At 54.0% G+C, this 12,161-nt stretch overlaps 23 non-coding genes across 23 annotated transcripts; all 23 read left to right on the forward strand.

The window, feature by feature from the left end:
* The first annotated feature begins 186 nt into the window (after positions 1 to 186).
* Trnae-cuc (transfer RNA glutamic acid (anticodon CUC)) lies at positions 187 to 258 on the forward strand. The gene has a single exon. It is a non-coding gene; the product is annotated as a tRNA-Glu (tRNA).
* Positions 259 to 632: 374 nt separating this feature from the next.
* Positions 633 to 704, forward strand: Trnah-gug (transfer RNA histidin (anticodon GUG)). The gene has a single exon. It is a non-coding gene; the product is annotated as a tRNA-His (tRNA).
* A 589-nt stretch (positions 705 to 1,293) lies between these two features.
* On the forward strand, positions 1,294 to 1,375 carry Trnal-uag (transfer RNA leucine (anticodon UAG)). The gene has a single exon. It is a non-coding gene; the product is annotated as a tRNA-Leu (tRNA).
* Positions 1,376 to 1,819: 444 nt separating this feature from the next.
* On the forward strand, positions 1,820 to 1,891 carry Trnae-cuc (transfer RNA glutamic acid (anticodon CUC)). Its single transcript has one exon. It is a non-coding gene; the product is annotated as a tRNA-Glu (tRNA).
* A 374-nt stretch (positions 1,892 to 2,265) lies between these two features.
* Positions 2,266 to 2,337, forward strand: Trnah-gug (transfer RNA histidin (anticodon GUG)). The gene has a single exon. It is a non-coding gene; the product is annotated as a tRNA-His (tRNA).
* Positions 2,338 to 2,926: 589 nt separating this feature from the next.
* Positions 2,927 to 3,008, forward strand: Trnal-uag (transfer RNA leucine (anticodon UAG)). Its single transcript has one exon. It is a non-coding gene; the product is annotated as a tRNA-Leu (tRNA).
* Positions 3,009 to 3,452: 444 nt separating this feature from the next.
* On the forward strand, positions 3,453 to 3,524 carry Trnae-cuc (transfer RNA glutamic acid (anticodon CUC)). Its single transcript has one exon. It is a non-coding gene; the product is annotated as a tRNA-Glu (tRNA).
* A 374-nt stretch (positions 3,525 to 3,898) lies between these two features.
* Trnah-gug (transfer RNA histidin (anticodon GUG)) lies at positions 3,899 to 3,970 on the forward strand. The gene has a single exon. It is a non-coding gene; the product is annotated as a tRNA-His (tRNA).
* A 589-nt stretch (positions 3,971 to 4,559) lies between these two features.
* Positions 4,560 to 4,641, forward strand: Trnal-uag (transfer RNA leucine (anticodon UAG)). Its single transcript has one exon. It is a non-coding gene; the product is annotated as a tRNA-Leu (tRNA).
* A 444-nt stretch (positions 4,642 to 5,085) lies between these two features.
* On the forward strand, positions 5,086 to 5,157 carry Trnae-cuc (transfer RNA glutamic acid (anticodon CUC)). Its single transcript has one exon. It is a non-coding gene; the product is annotated as a tRNA-Glu (tRNA).
* A 374-nt stretch (positions 5,158 to 5,531) lies between these two features.
* Positions 5,532 to 5,603, forward strand: Trnah-gug (transfer RNA histidin (anticodon GUG)). The gene has a single exon. It is a non-coding gene; the product is annotated as a tRNA-His (tRNA).
* A 589-nt stretch (positions 5,604 to 6,192) lies between these two features.
* Positions 6,193 to 6,274, forward strand: Trnal-uag (transfer RNA leucine (anticodon UAG)). The gene has a single exon. It is a non-coding gene; the product is annotated as a tRNA-Leu (tRNA).
* A 444-nt stretch (positions 6,275 to 6,718) lies between these two features.
* Trnae-cuc (transfer RNA glutamic acid (anticodon CUC)) lies at positions 6,719 to 6,790 on the forward strand. Its single transcript has one exon. It is a non-coding gene; the product is annotated as a tRNA-Glu (tRNA).
* A 374-nt stretch (positions 6,791 to 7,164) lies between these two features.
* On the forward strand, positions 7,165 to 7,236 carry Trnah-gug (transfer RNA histidin (anticodon GUG)). Its single transcript has one exon. It is a non-coding gene; the product is annotated as a tRNA-His (tRNA).
* A 589-nt stretch (positions 7,237 to 7,825) lies between these two features.
* Trnal-uag (transfer RNA leucine (anticodon UAG)) lies at positions 7,826 to 7,907 on the forward strand. Its single transcript has one exon. It is a non-coding gene; the product is annotated as a tRNA-Leu (tRNA).
* Positions 7,908 to 8,351: 444 nt separating this feature from the next.
* Positions 8,352 to 8,423, forward strand: Trnae-cuc (transfer RNA glutamic acid (anticodon CUC)). The gene has a single exon. It is a non-coding gene; the product is annotated as a tRNA-Glu (tRNA).
* A 374-nt stretch (positions 8,424 to 8,797) lies between these two features.
* On the forward strand, positions 8,798 to 8,869 carry Trnah-gug (transfer RNA histidin (anticodon GUG)). Its single transcript has one exon. It is a non-coding gene; the product is annotated as a tRNA-His (tRNA).
* Positions 8,870 to 9,458: 589 nt separating this feature from the next.
* Trnal-uag (transfer RNA leucine (anticodon UAG)) lies at positions 9,459 to 9,540 on the forward strand. The gene has a single exon. It is a non-coding gene; the product is annotated as a tRNA-Leu (tRNA).
* A 444-nt stretch (positions 9,541 to 9,984) lies between these two features.
* On the forward strand, positions 9,985 to 10,056 carry Trnae-cuc (transfer RNA glutamic acid (anticodon CUC)). The gene has a single exon. It is a non-coding gene; the product is annotated as a tRNA-Glu (tRNA).
* Positions 10,057 to 10,430: 374 nt separating this feature from the next.
* On the forward strand, positions 10,431 to 10,502 carry Trnah-gug (transfer RNA histidin (anticodon GUG)). The gene has a single exon. It is a non-coding gene; the product is annotated as a tRNA-His (tRNA).
* A 589-nt stretch (positions 10,503 to 11,091) lies between these two features.
* On the forward strand, positions 11,092 to 11,173 carry Trnal-uag (transfer RNA leucine (anticodon UAG)). Its single transcript has one exon. It is a non-coding gene; the product is annotated as a tRNA-Leu (tRNA).
* Positions 11,174 to 11,617: 444 nt separating this feature from the next.
* Positions 11,618 to 11,689, forward strand: Trnae-cuc (transfer RNA glutamic acid (anticodon CUC)). The gene has a single exon. It is a non-coding gene; the product is annotated as a tRNA-Glu (tRNA).
* Positions 11,690 to 12,063: 374 nt separating this feature from the next.
* Trnah-gug (transfer RNA histidin (anticodon GUG)) lies at positions 12,064 to 12,135 on the forward strand. The gene has a single exon. It is a non-coding gene; the product is annotated as a tRNA-His (tRNA).
* The last annotated feature ends 26 nt before the right edge of the window (positions 12,136 to 12,161 follow it).

Genomic DNA, 12,161 nt, shown 5'->3' on the forward strand with positions numbered 1-12,161 from the left:
AGAACAGTACGTGGAGCAACGACAGGATTTGTAGGCGCCTTTTGCTCTCGTCACTGCTGGCGTTCGTCTCCATGAAATGCGTCCACAGGATGCCGTTCTATAACGTGAAAGAGTGTATTTCTTACAGTTGTCGTCAGTTAATCGTGGCTGGTTGCTGCGTTCGCAGGAAGAGCACTGGCGTCGTTATCCGGTGTAGTCTAGTGGCTAGGATACCTGGCTCTCACCCAGGAGGCCCGGGTTCGATTCCCGGTACCGGAAACGTGAGTTTTTGTTGCTCCTCTAATGCGACTTGTCTCGACTTTGCTCGACTGACGCTACGCTGACGCGTGCACAAAGCTGCGTTAAGTATGATTCGCGGCTGCACCTGACGGCGAGAGAGATGCGGCGTCTATTCACTTGTTATCGAGCCACATACCCATAGTCAAGAGGCTTGGAGGACTGCAAGACACTGCCAGGGAGGTGAATGTAGCTAACCACTCTAGTTAGTGTCCTGACAGCGCAGGCACGTTCATTTACTCGTATACACGTGATGGAGACCGTGTCTGACACTGCTGTGGCGTACACCTTGGCCTAGGCTTTGCTGTGTATCGCCACTTGCACTCCAGCCAGCTGCCTCCGTGGGCGCGTGCGTGGCCGTGATCGTCTAGTGGTTAGGACATTGCGTTGTGGCCGCAATAACCCAGGTTCGAATCCTGGTCACGGCAATTTTGAAAGTTTTGCCTTGCTACCGTTGCAGTGACGATAGTGCACGAGTACTCGAAATCACAGTGCTTTCTTGATTTTTCACTCGTGTTCCGCAGTCCGCAGTTTGTACTACCACTTCATCGCCAACACGTAATGCCGGCGGCCGTGAGGCGCAGACGTCCGCTGCTCTCTGTAGTCGAAAAGGGCAGTGGTTTGAGGTGCGACGGATTGGATGAACAGCGGAGCAGGAAGCTGTGGCGTGCACCGTTTCTACAAATGCTAGGAACACTGGGGCCGAAGGTAGCGCAGGTAGCGTGGCCGAGCGATCTAAGGCGCTTGTTTTAGGCACCAGTCTCTTCGGACGCGTGCGTTCGAAACCTGGTCACGGCACGAAAACGTCTCTTGATGCTGTCGCCTTAACTACGACAGCTTCAGACAAGTGGCGCCGCTACCACACGGCGGGCACGGCATTTTCTTGTTGTGGATGGCCTAAAGAGACGCTTCCAATGGGAGAGCAGAGGAAATACATGTTACAGCGATTGCCGAGATATTTCAATTCGAAGTGATCTTTGTAGTACTAAGGAAACGTATTGTCGTCGGCGCTATAACGGTAACGTGGCCGAGCGGTCTAAGGCGCTGGTTTTAGGCACCAGTGTCTTCGGAGGCGTGGGTTCGAATCCCACCGTTGCCAATTTTGACGTCTCATTTTTGTGCCGTTGCTGTGTGTTGTCGTGGGCTAGGACGCAGCTCCTGTGTCGCGCGTGTTGTGTAGGTAGAGTGGCCGAGCGGTCTAAGGCGCTGGTTTTAGGCACCAGTCACTTCGGAAGCGTGGGTTCCAACCCCACAGCTGCTAAACGTGTAATGTTTCCTGCGTCGAAGACAGCTGCACCCACTGCCCGCAAAGGAAACAGCACAACAAGGCGTGAGCGTCTGCTTCGTGAATTGTCGTAGAACAGTACGTGGAGCAACGACAGGATTTGTAGGCGCCTTTTGCTCTCGTCACTGCTGGCGTTCGTCTCCATGAAATGCGTCCACAGGATGCCGTTCTATAACGTGAAAGAGTGTATTTCTTACAGTTGTCGTCAGTTAATCGTGGCTGGTTGCTGCGTTCGCAGGAAGAGCACTGGCGTCGTTATCCGGTGTAGTCTAGTGGCTAGGATACCTGGCTCTCACCCAGGAGGCCCGGGTTCGATTCCCGGTACCGGAAACGTGAGTTTTTGTTGCTCCTCTAATGCGACTTGTCTCGACTTTGCTCGACTGACGCTACGCTGACGCGTGCACAAAGCTGCGTTAAGTATGATTCGCGGCTGCACCTGACGGCGAGAGAGATGCGGCGTCTATTCACTTGTTATCGAGCCACATACCCATAGTCAAGAGGCTTGGAGGACTGCAAGACACTGCCAGGGAGGTGAATGTAGCTAACCACTCTAGTTAGTGTCCTGACAGCGCAGGCACGTTCATTTACTCGTATACACGTGATGGAGACCGTGTCTGACACTGCTGTGGCGTACACCTTGGCCTAGGCTTTGCTGTGTATCGCCACTTGCACTCCAGCCAGCTGCCTCCGTGGGCGCGTGCGTGGCCGTGATCGTCTAGTGGTTAGGACATTGCGTTGTGGCCGCAATAACCCAGGTTCGAATCCTGGTCACGGCAATTTTGAAAGTTTTGCCTTGCTACCGTTGCAGTGACGATAGTGCACGAGTACTCGAAATCACAGTGCTTTCTTGATTTTTCACTCGTGTTCCGCAGTCCGCAGTTTGTACTACCACTTCATCGCCAACACGTAATGCCGGCGGCCGTGAGGCGCAGACGTCCGCTGCTCTCTGTAGTCGAAAAGGGCAGTGGTTTGAGGTGCGACGGATTGGATGAACAGCGGAGCAGGAAGCTGTGGCGTGCACCGTTTCTACAAATGCTAGGAACAGTGGGGCCGAAGGTAGCGCAGGTAGCGTGGCCGAGCGATCTAAGGCGCTTGTTTTAGGCACCAGTCTCTTCGGACGCGTGCGTTCGAAACCTGGTCACGGCACGAAAACGTCTCTTGATGCTGTCGCCTTAACTACGACAGCTTCAGACAAGTGGCGCCGCTACCACACGGCGGGCACGGCATTTTCTTGTTGTGGATGGCCTAAAGAGACGCTTCCAATGGGAGAGCAGAGGAAATACATGTTACAGCGATTGCCGAGATATTTCAATTCGAAGTGATCTTTGTAGTACTAAGGAAACGTATTGTCGTCGGCGCTATAACGGTAACGTGGCCGAGCGGTCTAAGGCGCTGGTTTTAGGCACCAGTGTCTTCGGAGGCGTGGGTTCGAATCCCACCGTTGCCAATTTTGACGTCTCATTTTTGTGCCGTTGCTGTGTGTTGTCGTGGGCTAGGACGCAGCTCCTGTGTCGCGCGTGTTGTGTAGGTAGAGTGGCCGAGCGGTCTAAGGCGCTGGTTTTAGGCACCAGTCACTTCGGAAGCGTGGGTTCCAACCCCACAGCTGCTAAACGTGTAATGTTTCCTGCGTCGAAGACAGCTGCACCCACTGCCCGCAAAGGAAACAGCACAACAAGGCGTGAGCGTCTGCTTCGTGAATTGTCGTAGAACAGTACGTGGAGCAACGACAGGATTTGTAGGCGCCTTTTGCTCTCGTCACTGCTGGCGTTCGTCTCCATGAAATGCGTCCACAGGATGCCGTTCTATAACGTGAAAGAGTGTATTTCTTACAGTTGTCGTCAGTTAATCGTGGCTGGTTGCTGCGTTCGCAGGAAGAGCACTGGCGTCGTTATCCGGTGTAGTCTAGTGGCTAGGATACCTGGCTCTCACCCAGGAGGCCCGGGTTCGATTCCCGGTACCGGAAACGTGAGTTTTTGTTGCTCCTCTAATGCGACTTGTCTCGACTTTGCTCGACTGACGCTACGCTGACGCGTGCACAAAGCTGCGTTAAGTATGATTCGCGGCTGCACCTGACGGCGAGAGAGATGCGGCGTCTATTCACTTGTTATCGAGCCACATACCCATAGTCAAGAGGCTTGGAGGACTGCAAGACACTGCCAGGGAGGTGAATGTAGCTAACCACTCTAGTTAGTGTCCTGACAGCGCAGGCACGTTCATTTACTCGTATACACGTGATGGAGACCGTGTCTGACACTGCTGTGGCGTACACCTTGGCCTAGGCTTTGCTGTGTATCGCCACTTGCACTCCAGCCAGCTGCCTCCGTGGGCGCGTGCGTGGCCGTGATCGTCTAGTGGTTAGGACATTGCGTTGTGGCCGCAATAACCCAGGTTCGAATCCTGGTCACGGCAATTTTGAAAGTTTTGCCTTGCTACCGTTGCAGTGACGATAGTGCACGAGTACTCGAAATCACAGTGCTTTCTTGATTTTTCACTCGTGTTCCGCAGTCCGCAGTTTGTACTACCACTTCATCGCCAACACGTAATGCCGGCGGCCGTGAGGCGCAGACGTCCGCTGCTCTCTGTAGTCGAAAAGGGCAGTGGTTTGAGGTGCGACGGATTGGATGAACAGCGGAGCAGGAAGCTGTGGCGTGCACCGTTTCTACAAATGCTAGGAACAGTGGGGCCGAAGGTAGCGCAGGTAGCGTGGCCGAGCGATCTAAGGCGCTTGTTTTAGGCACCAGTCTCTTCGGACGCGTGCGTTCGAAACCTGGTCACGGCACGAAAACGTCTCTTGATGCTGTCGCCTTAACTACGACAGCTTCAGACAAGTGGCGCCGCTACCACACGGCGGGCACGGCATTTTCTTGTTGTGGATGGCCTAAAGAGACGCTTCCAATGGGAGAGCAGAGGAAATACATGTTACAGCGATTGCCGAGATATTTCAATTCGAAGTGATCTTTGTAGTACTAAGGAAACGTATTGTCGTCGGCGCTATAACGGTAACGTGGCCGAGCGGTCTAAGGCGCTGGTTTTAGGCACCAGTGTCTTCGGAGGCGTGGGTTCGAATCCCACCGTTGCCAATTTTGACGTCTCATTTTTGTGCCGTTGCTGTGTGTTGTCGTGGGCTAGGACGCAGCTCCTGTGTCGCGCGTGTTGTGTAGGTAGAGTGGCCGAGCGGTCTAAGGCGCTGGTTTTAGGCACCAGTCACTTCGGAAGCGTGGGTTCCAACCCCACAGCTGCTAAACGTGTAATGTTTCCTGCGTCGAAGACAGCTGCACCCACTGCCCGCAAAGGAAACAGCACAACAAGGCGTGAGCGTCTGCTTCGTGAATTGTCGTAGAACAGTACGTGGAGCAACGACAGGATTTGTAGGCGCCTTTTGCTCTCGTCACTGCTGGCGTTCGTCTCCATGAAATGCGTCCACAGGATGCCGTTCTATAACGTGAAAGAGTGTATTTCTTACAGTTGTCGTCAGTTAATCGTGGCTGGTTGCTGCGTTCGCAGGAAGAGCACTGGCGTCGTTATCCGGTGTAGTCTAGTGGCTAGGATACCTGGCTCTCACCCAGGAGGCCCGGGTTCGATTCCCGGTACCGGAAACGTGAGTTTTTGTTGCTCCTCTAATGCGACTTGTCTCGACTTTGCTCGACTGACGCTACGCTGACGCGTGCACAAAGCTGCGTTAAGTATGATTCGCGGCTGCACCTGACGGCGAGAGAGATGCGGCGTCTATTCACTTGTTATCGAGCCACATACCCATAGTCAAGAGGCTTGGAGGACTGCAAGACACTGCCAGGGAGGTGAATGTAGCTAACCACTCTAGTTAGTGTCCTGACAGCGCAGGCACGTTCATTTACTCGTATACACGTGATGGAGACCGTGTCTGACACTGCTGTGGCGTACACCTTGGCCTAGGCTTTGCTGTGTATCGCCACTTGCACTCCAGCCAGCTGCCTCCGTGGGCGCGTGCGTGGCCGTGATCGTCTAGTGGTTAGGACATTGCGTTGTGGCCGCAATAACCCAGGTTCGAATCCTGGTCACGGCAATTTTGAAAGTTTTGCCTTGCTACCGTTGCAGTGACGATAGTGCACGAGTACTCGAAATCACAGTGCTTTCTTGATTTTTCACTCGTGTTCCGCAGTCCGCAGTTTGTACTACCACTTCATCGCCAACACGTAATGCCGGCGGCCGTGAGGCGCAGACGTCCGCTGCTCTCTGTAGTCGAAAAGGGCAGTGGTTTGAGGTGCGACGGATTGGATGAACAGCGGAGCAGGAAGCTGTGGCGTGCACCGTTTCTACAAATGCTAGGAACAGTGGGGCCGAAGGTAGCGCAGGTAGCGTGGCCGAGCGATCTAAGGCGCTTGTTTTAGGCACCAGTCTCTTCGGACGCGTGCGTTCGAAACCTGGTCACGGCACGAAAACGTCTCTTGATGCTGTCGCCTTAACTACGACAGCTTCAGACAAGTGGCGCCGCTACCACACGGCGGGCACGGCATTTTCTTGTTGTGGATGGCCTAAAGAGACGCTTCCAATGGGAGAGCAGAGGAAATACATGTTACAGCGATTGCCGAGATATTTCAATTCGAAGTGATCTTTGTAGTACTAAGGAAACGTATTGTCGTCGGCGCTATAACGGTAACGTGGCCGAGCGGTCTAAGGCGCTGGTTTTAGGCACCAGTGTCTTCGGAGGCGTGGGTTCGAATCCCACCGTTGCCAATTTTGACGTCTCATTTTTGTGCCGTTGCTGTGTGTTGTCGTGGGCTAGGACGCAGCTCCTGTGTCGCGCGTGTTGTGTAGGTAGAGTGGCCGAGCGGTCTAAGGCGCTGGTTTTAGGCACCAGTCACTTCGGAAGCGTGGGTTCCAACCCCACAGCTGCTAAACGTGTAATGTTTCCTGCGTCGAAGACAGCTGCACCCACTGCCCGCAAAGGAAACAGCACAACAAGGCGTGAGCGTCTGCTTCGTGAATTGTCGTAGAACAGTACGTGGAGCAACGACAGGATTTGTAGGCGCCTTTTGCTCTCGTCACTGCTGGCGTTCGTCTCCATGAAATGCGTCCACAGGATGCCGTTCTATAACGTGAAAGAGTGTATTTCTTACAGTTGTCGTCAGTTAATCGTGGCTGGTTGCTGCGTTCGCAGGAAGAGCACTGGCGTCGTTATCCGGTGTAGTCTAGTGGCTAGGATACCTGGCTCTCACCCAGGAGGCCCGGGTTCGATTCCCGGTACCGGAAACGTGAGTTTTTGTTGCTCCTCTAATGCGACTTGTCTCGACTTTGCTCGACTGACGCTACGCTGACGCGTGCACAAAGCTGCGTTAAGTATGATTCGCGGCTGCACCTGACGGCGAGAGAGATGCGGCGTCTATTCACTTGTTATCGAGCCACATACCCATAGTCAAGAGGCTTGGAGGACTGCAAGACACTGCCAGGGAGGTGAATGTAGCTAACCACTCTAGTTAGTGTCCTGACAGCGCAGGCACGTTCATTTACTCGTATACACGTGATGGAGACCGTGTCTGACACTGCTGTGGCGTACACCTTGGCCTAGGCTTTGCTGTGTATCGCCACTTGCACTCCAGCCAGCTGCCTCCGTGGGCGCGTGCGTGGCCGTGATCGTCTAGTGGTTAGGACATTGCGTTGTGGCCGCAATAACCCAGGTTCGAATCCTGGTCACGGCAATTTTGAAAGTTTTGCCTTGCTACCGTTGCAGTGACGATAGTGCACGAGTACTCGAAATCACAGTGCTTTCTTGATTTTTCACTCGTGTTCCGCAGTCCGCAGTTTGTACTACCACTTCATCGCCAACACGTAATGCCGGCGGCCGTGAGGCGCAGACGTCCGCTGCTCTCTGTAGTCGAAAAGGGCAGTGGTTTGAGGTGCGACGGATTGGATGAACAGCGGAGCAGGAAGCTGTGGCGTGCACCGTTTCTACAAATGCTAGGAACAGTGGGGCCGAAGGTAGCGCAGGTAGCGTGGCCGAGCGATCTAAGGCGCTTGTTTTAGGCACCAGTCTCTTCGGACGCGTGCGTTCGAAACCTGGTCACGGCACGAAAACGTCTCTTGATGCTGTCGCCTTAACTACGACAGCTTCAGACAAGTGGCGCCGCTACCACACGGCGGGCACGGCATTTTCTTGTTGTGGATGGCCTAAAGAGACGCTTCCAATGGGAGAGCAGAGGAAATACATGTTACAGCGATTGCCGAGATATTTCAATTCGAAGTGATCTTTGTAGTACTAAGGAAACGTATTGTCGTCGGCGCTATAACGGTAACGTGGCCGAGCGGTCTAAGGCGCTGGTTTTAGGCACCAGTGTCTTCGGAGGCGTGGGTTCGAATCCCACCGTTGCCAATTTTGACGTCTCATTTTTGTGCCGTTGCTGTGTGTTGTCGTGGGCTAGGACGCAGCTCCTGTGTCGCGCGTGTTGTGTAGGTAGAGTGGCCGAGCGGTCTAAGGCGCTGGTTTTAGGCACCAGTCACTTCGGAAGCGTGGGTTCCAACCCCACAGCTGCTAAACGTGTAATGTTTCCTGCGTCGAAGACAGCTGCACCCACTGCCCGCAAAGGAAACAGCACAACAAGGCGTGAGCGTCTGCTTCGTGAATTGTCGTAGAACAGTACGTGGAGCAACGACAGGATTTGTAGGCGCCTTTTGCTCTCGTCACTGCTGGCGTTCGTCTCCATGAAATGCGTCCACAGGATGCCGTTCTATAACGTGAAAGAGTGTATTTCTTACAGTTGTCGTCAGTTAATCGTGGCTGGTTGCTGCGTTCGCAGGAAGAGCACTGGCGTCGTTATCCGGTGTAGTCTAGTGGCTAGGATACCTGGCTCTCACCCAGGAGGCCCGGGTTCGATTCCCGGTACCGGAAACGTGAGTTTTTGTTGCTCCTCTAATGCGACTTGTCTCGACTTTGCTCGACTGACGCTACGCTGACGCGTGCACAAAGCTGCGTTAAGTATGATTCGCGGCTGCACCTGACGGCGAGAGAGATGCGGCGTCTATTCACTTGTTATCGAGCCACATACCCATAGTCAAGAGGCTTGGAGGACTGCAAGACACTGCCAGGGAGGTGAATGTAGCTAACCACTCTAGTTAGTGTCCTGACAGCGCAGGCACGTTCATTTACTCGTATACACGTGATGGAGACCGTGTCTGACACTGCTGTGGCGTACACCTTGGCCTAGGCTTTGCTGTGTATCGCCACTTGCACTCCAGCCAGCTGCCTCCGTGGGCGCGTGCGTGGCCGTGATCGTCTAGTGGTTAGGACATTGCGTTGTGGCCGCAATAACCCAGGTTCGAATCCTGGTCACGGCAATTTTGAAAGTTTTGCCTTGCTACCGTTGCAGTGACGATAGTGCACGAGTACTCGAAATCACAGTGCTTTCTTGATTTTTCACTCGTGTTCCGCAGTCCGCAGTTTGTACTACCACTTCATCGCCAACACGTAATGCCGGCGGCCGTGAGGCGCAGACGTCCGCTGCTCTCTGTAGTCGAAAAGGGCAGTGGTTTGAGGTGCGACGGATTGGATGAACAGCGGAGCAGGAAGCTGTGGCGTGCACCGTTTCTACAAATGCTAGGAACAGTGGGGCCGAAGGTAGCGCAGGTAGCGTGGCCGAGCGATCTAAGGCGCTTGTTTTAGGCACCAGTCTCTTCGGACGCGTGCGTTCGAAACCTGGTCACGGCACGAAAACGTCTCTTGATGCTGTCGCCTTAACTACGACAGCTTCAGACAAGTGGCGCCGCTACCACACGGCGGGCACGGCATTTTCTTGTTGTGGATGGCCTAAAGAGACGCTTCCAATGGGAGAGCAGAGGAAATACATGTTACAGCGATTGCCGAGATATTTCAATTCGAAGTGATCTTTGTAGTACTAAGGAAACGTATTGTCGTCGGCGCTATAACGGTAACGTGGCCGAGCGGTCTAAGGCGCTGGTTTTAGGCACCAGTGTCTTCGGAGGCGTGGGTTCGAATCCCACCGTTGCCAATTTTGACGTCTCATTTTTGTGCCGTTGCTGTGTGTTGTCGTGGGCTAGGACGCAGCTCCTGTGTCGCGCGTGTTGTGTAGGTAGAGTGGCCGAGCGGTCTAAGGCGCTGGTTTTAGGCACCAGTCACTTCGGAAGCGTGGGTTCCAACCCCACAGCTGCTAAACGTGTAATGTTTCCTGCGTCGAAGACAGCTGCACCCACTGCCCGCAAAGGAAACAGCACAACAAGGCGTGAGCGTCTGCTTCGTGAATTGTCGTAGAACAGTACGTGGAGCAACGACAGGATTTGTAGGCGCCTTTTGCTCTCGTCACTGCTGGCGTTCGTCTCCATGAAATGCGTCCACAGGATGCCGTTCTATAACGTGAAAGAGTGTATTTCTTACAGTTGTCGTCAGTTAATCGTGGCTGGTTGCTGCGTTCGCAGGAAGAGCACTGGCGTCGTTATCCGGTGTAGTCTAGTGGCTAGGATACCTGGCTCTCACCCAGGAGGCCCGGGTTCGATTCCCGGTACCGGAAACGTGAGTTTTTGTTGCTCCTCTAATGCGACTTGTCTCGACTTTGCTCGACTGACGCTACGCTGACGCGTGCACAAAGCTGCGTTAAGTATGATTCGCGGCTGCACCTGACGGCGAGAGAGATGCGGCGTCTATTCACTTGTTATCGAGCCACATACCCATAGTCAAGAGGCTTGGAGGACTGCAAGACACTGCCAGGGAGGTGAATGTAGCTAACCACTCTAGTTAGTGTCCTGACAGCGCAGGCACGTTCATTTACTCGTATACACGTGATGGAGACCGTGTCTGACACTGCTGTGGCGTACACCTTGGCCTAGGCTTTGCTGTGTATCGCCACTTGCACTCCAGCCAGCTGCCTCCGTGGGCGCGTGCGTGGCCGTGATCGTCTAGTGGTTAGGACATTGCGTTGTGGCCGCAATAACCCAGGTTCGAATCCTGGTCACGGCAATTTTGAAAGTTTTGCCTTGCTACCGTTGCAGTGACGATAGTGCACGAATACTCGAAATCACAGTGCTTTCTTGATTTTTCACTCGTGTTCCGCAGTCCGCAGTTTGTACTACCACTTCATCGCCAACACGTAATGCCGGCGGCCGTGAGGCGCAGACGTCCGCTGCTCTCTGTAGTCGAAAAGGGCAGTGGTTTGAGGTGCGACGGATTGGATGAACAGCGGAGCAGGAAGCTGTGGCGTGCACCGTTTCTACAAATGCTAGGAACAGTGGGGCCGAAGGTAGCGCAGGTAGCGTGGCCGAGCGATCTAAGGCGCTTGTTTTAGGTACCAGTCTCTTCGGACGCGTGCGTTCGAAACCTGGTCACGGCACGAAAACGTCTCTTGATGCTGTCGCCTTAACTACGACAGCTTCAGACAAGTGGCGCCGCTACCACACGGCGGGCACGGCATTTTCTTGTTGTGGATGGCCTAAAGAGACGCTTCCAATGGGAGAGCAGAGGAAATACATGTTACAGCGATTGCCGAGATATTTCAATTCGAAGTGATCTTTGTAGTACTAAGGAAACGTATTGTCGTCGGCGCTATAACGGTAACGTGGCCGAGCGGTCTAAGGCGCTGGTTTTAGGCACCAGTGTCTTCGGAGGCGTGGGTTCGAATCCCACCGTTGCCAATTTTGACGTCTCATTTTTGTGCCGTTGCTGTGTGTTGTCGTGGGCTAGGACGCAGCTCCTGTGTCGCGCGTGTTGTGTAGGTAGAGTGGCCGAGCGGTCTAAGGCGCTGGTTTTAGGCACCAGTCACTTCGGAAGCGTGGGTTCCAACCCCACAGCTGCTAAACGTGTAATGTTTCCTGCGTCGAAGACAGCTGCACCCACTGCCCGCAAAGGAAACAGCACAACAAGGCGTGAGCGTCTGCTTCGTGAATTGTCGTAGAACAGTACGTGGAGCAACGACAGGATTTGTAGGCGCCTTTTGCTCTCGTCACTGCTGGCGTTCGTCTCCATGAAATGCGTCCACAGGATGCCGTTCTATAACGTGAAAGAGTGTATTTCTTACAGTTGTCGTCAGTTAATCGTGGCTGGTTGCTGCGTTCGCAGGAAGAGCACTGGCGTCGTTATCCGGTGTAGTCTAGTGGCTAGGATACCTGGCTCTCACCCAGGAGGCCCGGGTTCGATTCCCGGTACCGGAAACGTGAGTTTTTGTTGCTCCTCTAATGCGACTTGTCTCGACTTTGCTCGACTGACGCTACGCTGACGCGTGCACAAAGCTGCGTTAAGTATGATTCGCGGCTGCACCTGACGGCGAGAGAGATGCGGCGTCTATTCACTTGTTATCGAGCCACATACCCATAGTCAAGAGGCTTGGAGGACTGCAAGACACTGCCAGGGAGGTGAATGTAGCTAACCACTCTAGTTAGTGTCCTGACAGCGCAGGCACGTTCATTTACTCGTATACACGTGATGGAGACCGTGTCTGACACTGCTGTGGCGTACACCTTGGCCTAGGCTTTGCTGTGTATCGCCACTTGCACTCCAGCCAGCTGCCTCCGTGGGCGCGTGCGTGGCCGTGATCGTCTAGTGGTTAGGACATTGCGTTGTGGCCGCAATAACCCAGGTTCGAATCCTGGTCACGGCAATTTTGAAAGTTTTGCCTTGCTACCG

This window comes from Schistocerca gregaria, chromosome 3, assembly GCF_023897955.1.
Source record: "Schistocerca gregaria isolate iqSchGreg1 chromosome 3, iqSchGreg1.2, whole genome shotgun sequence".
In the NCBI taxonomy this organism is placed as follows: domain Eukaryota; kingdom Metazoa; phylum Arthropoda; class Insecta; order Orthoptera; family Acrididae; genus Schistocerca; species Schistocerca gregaria.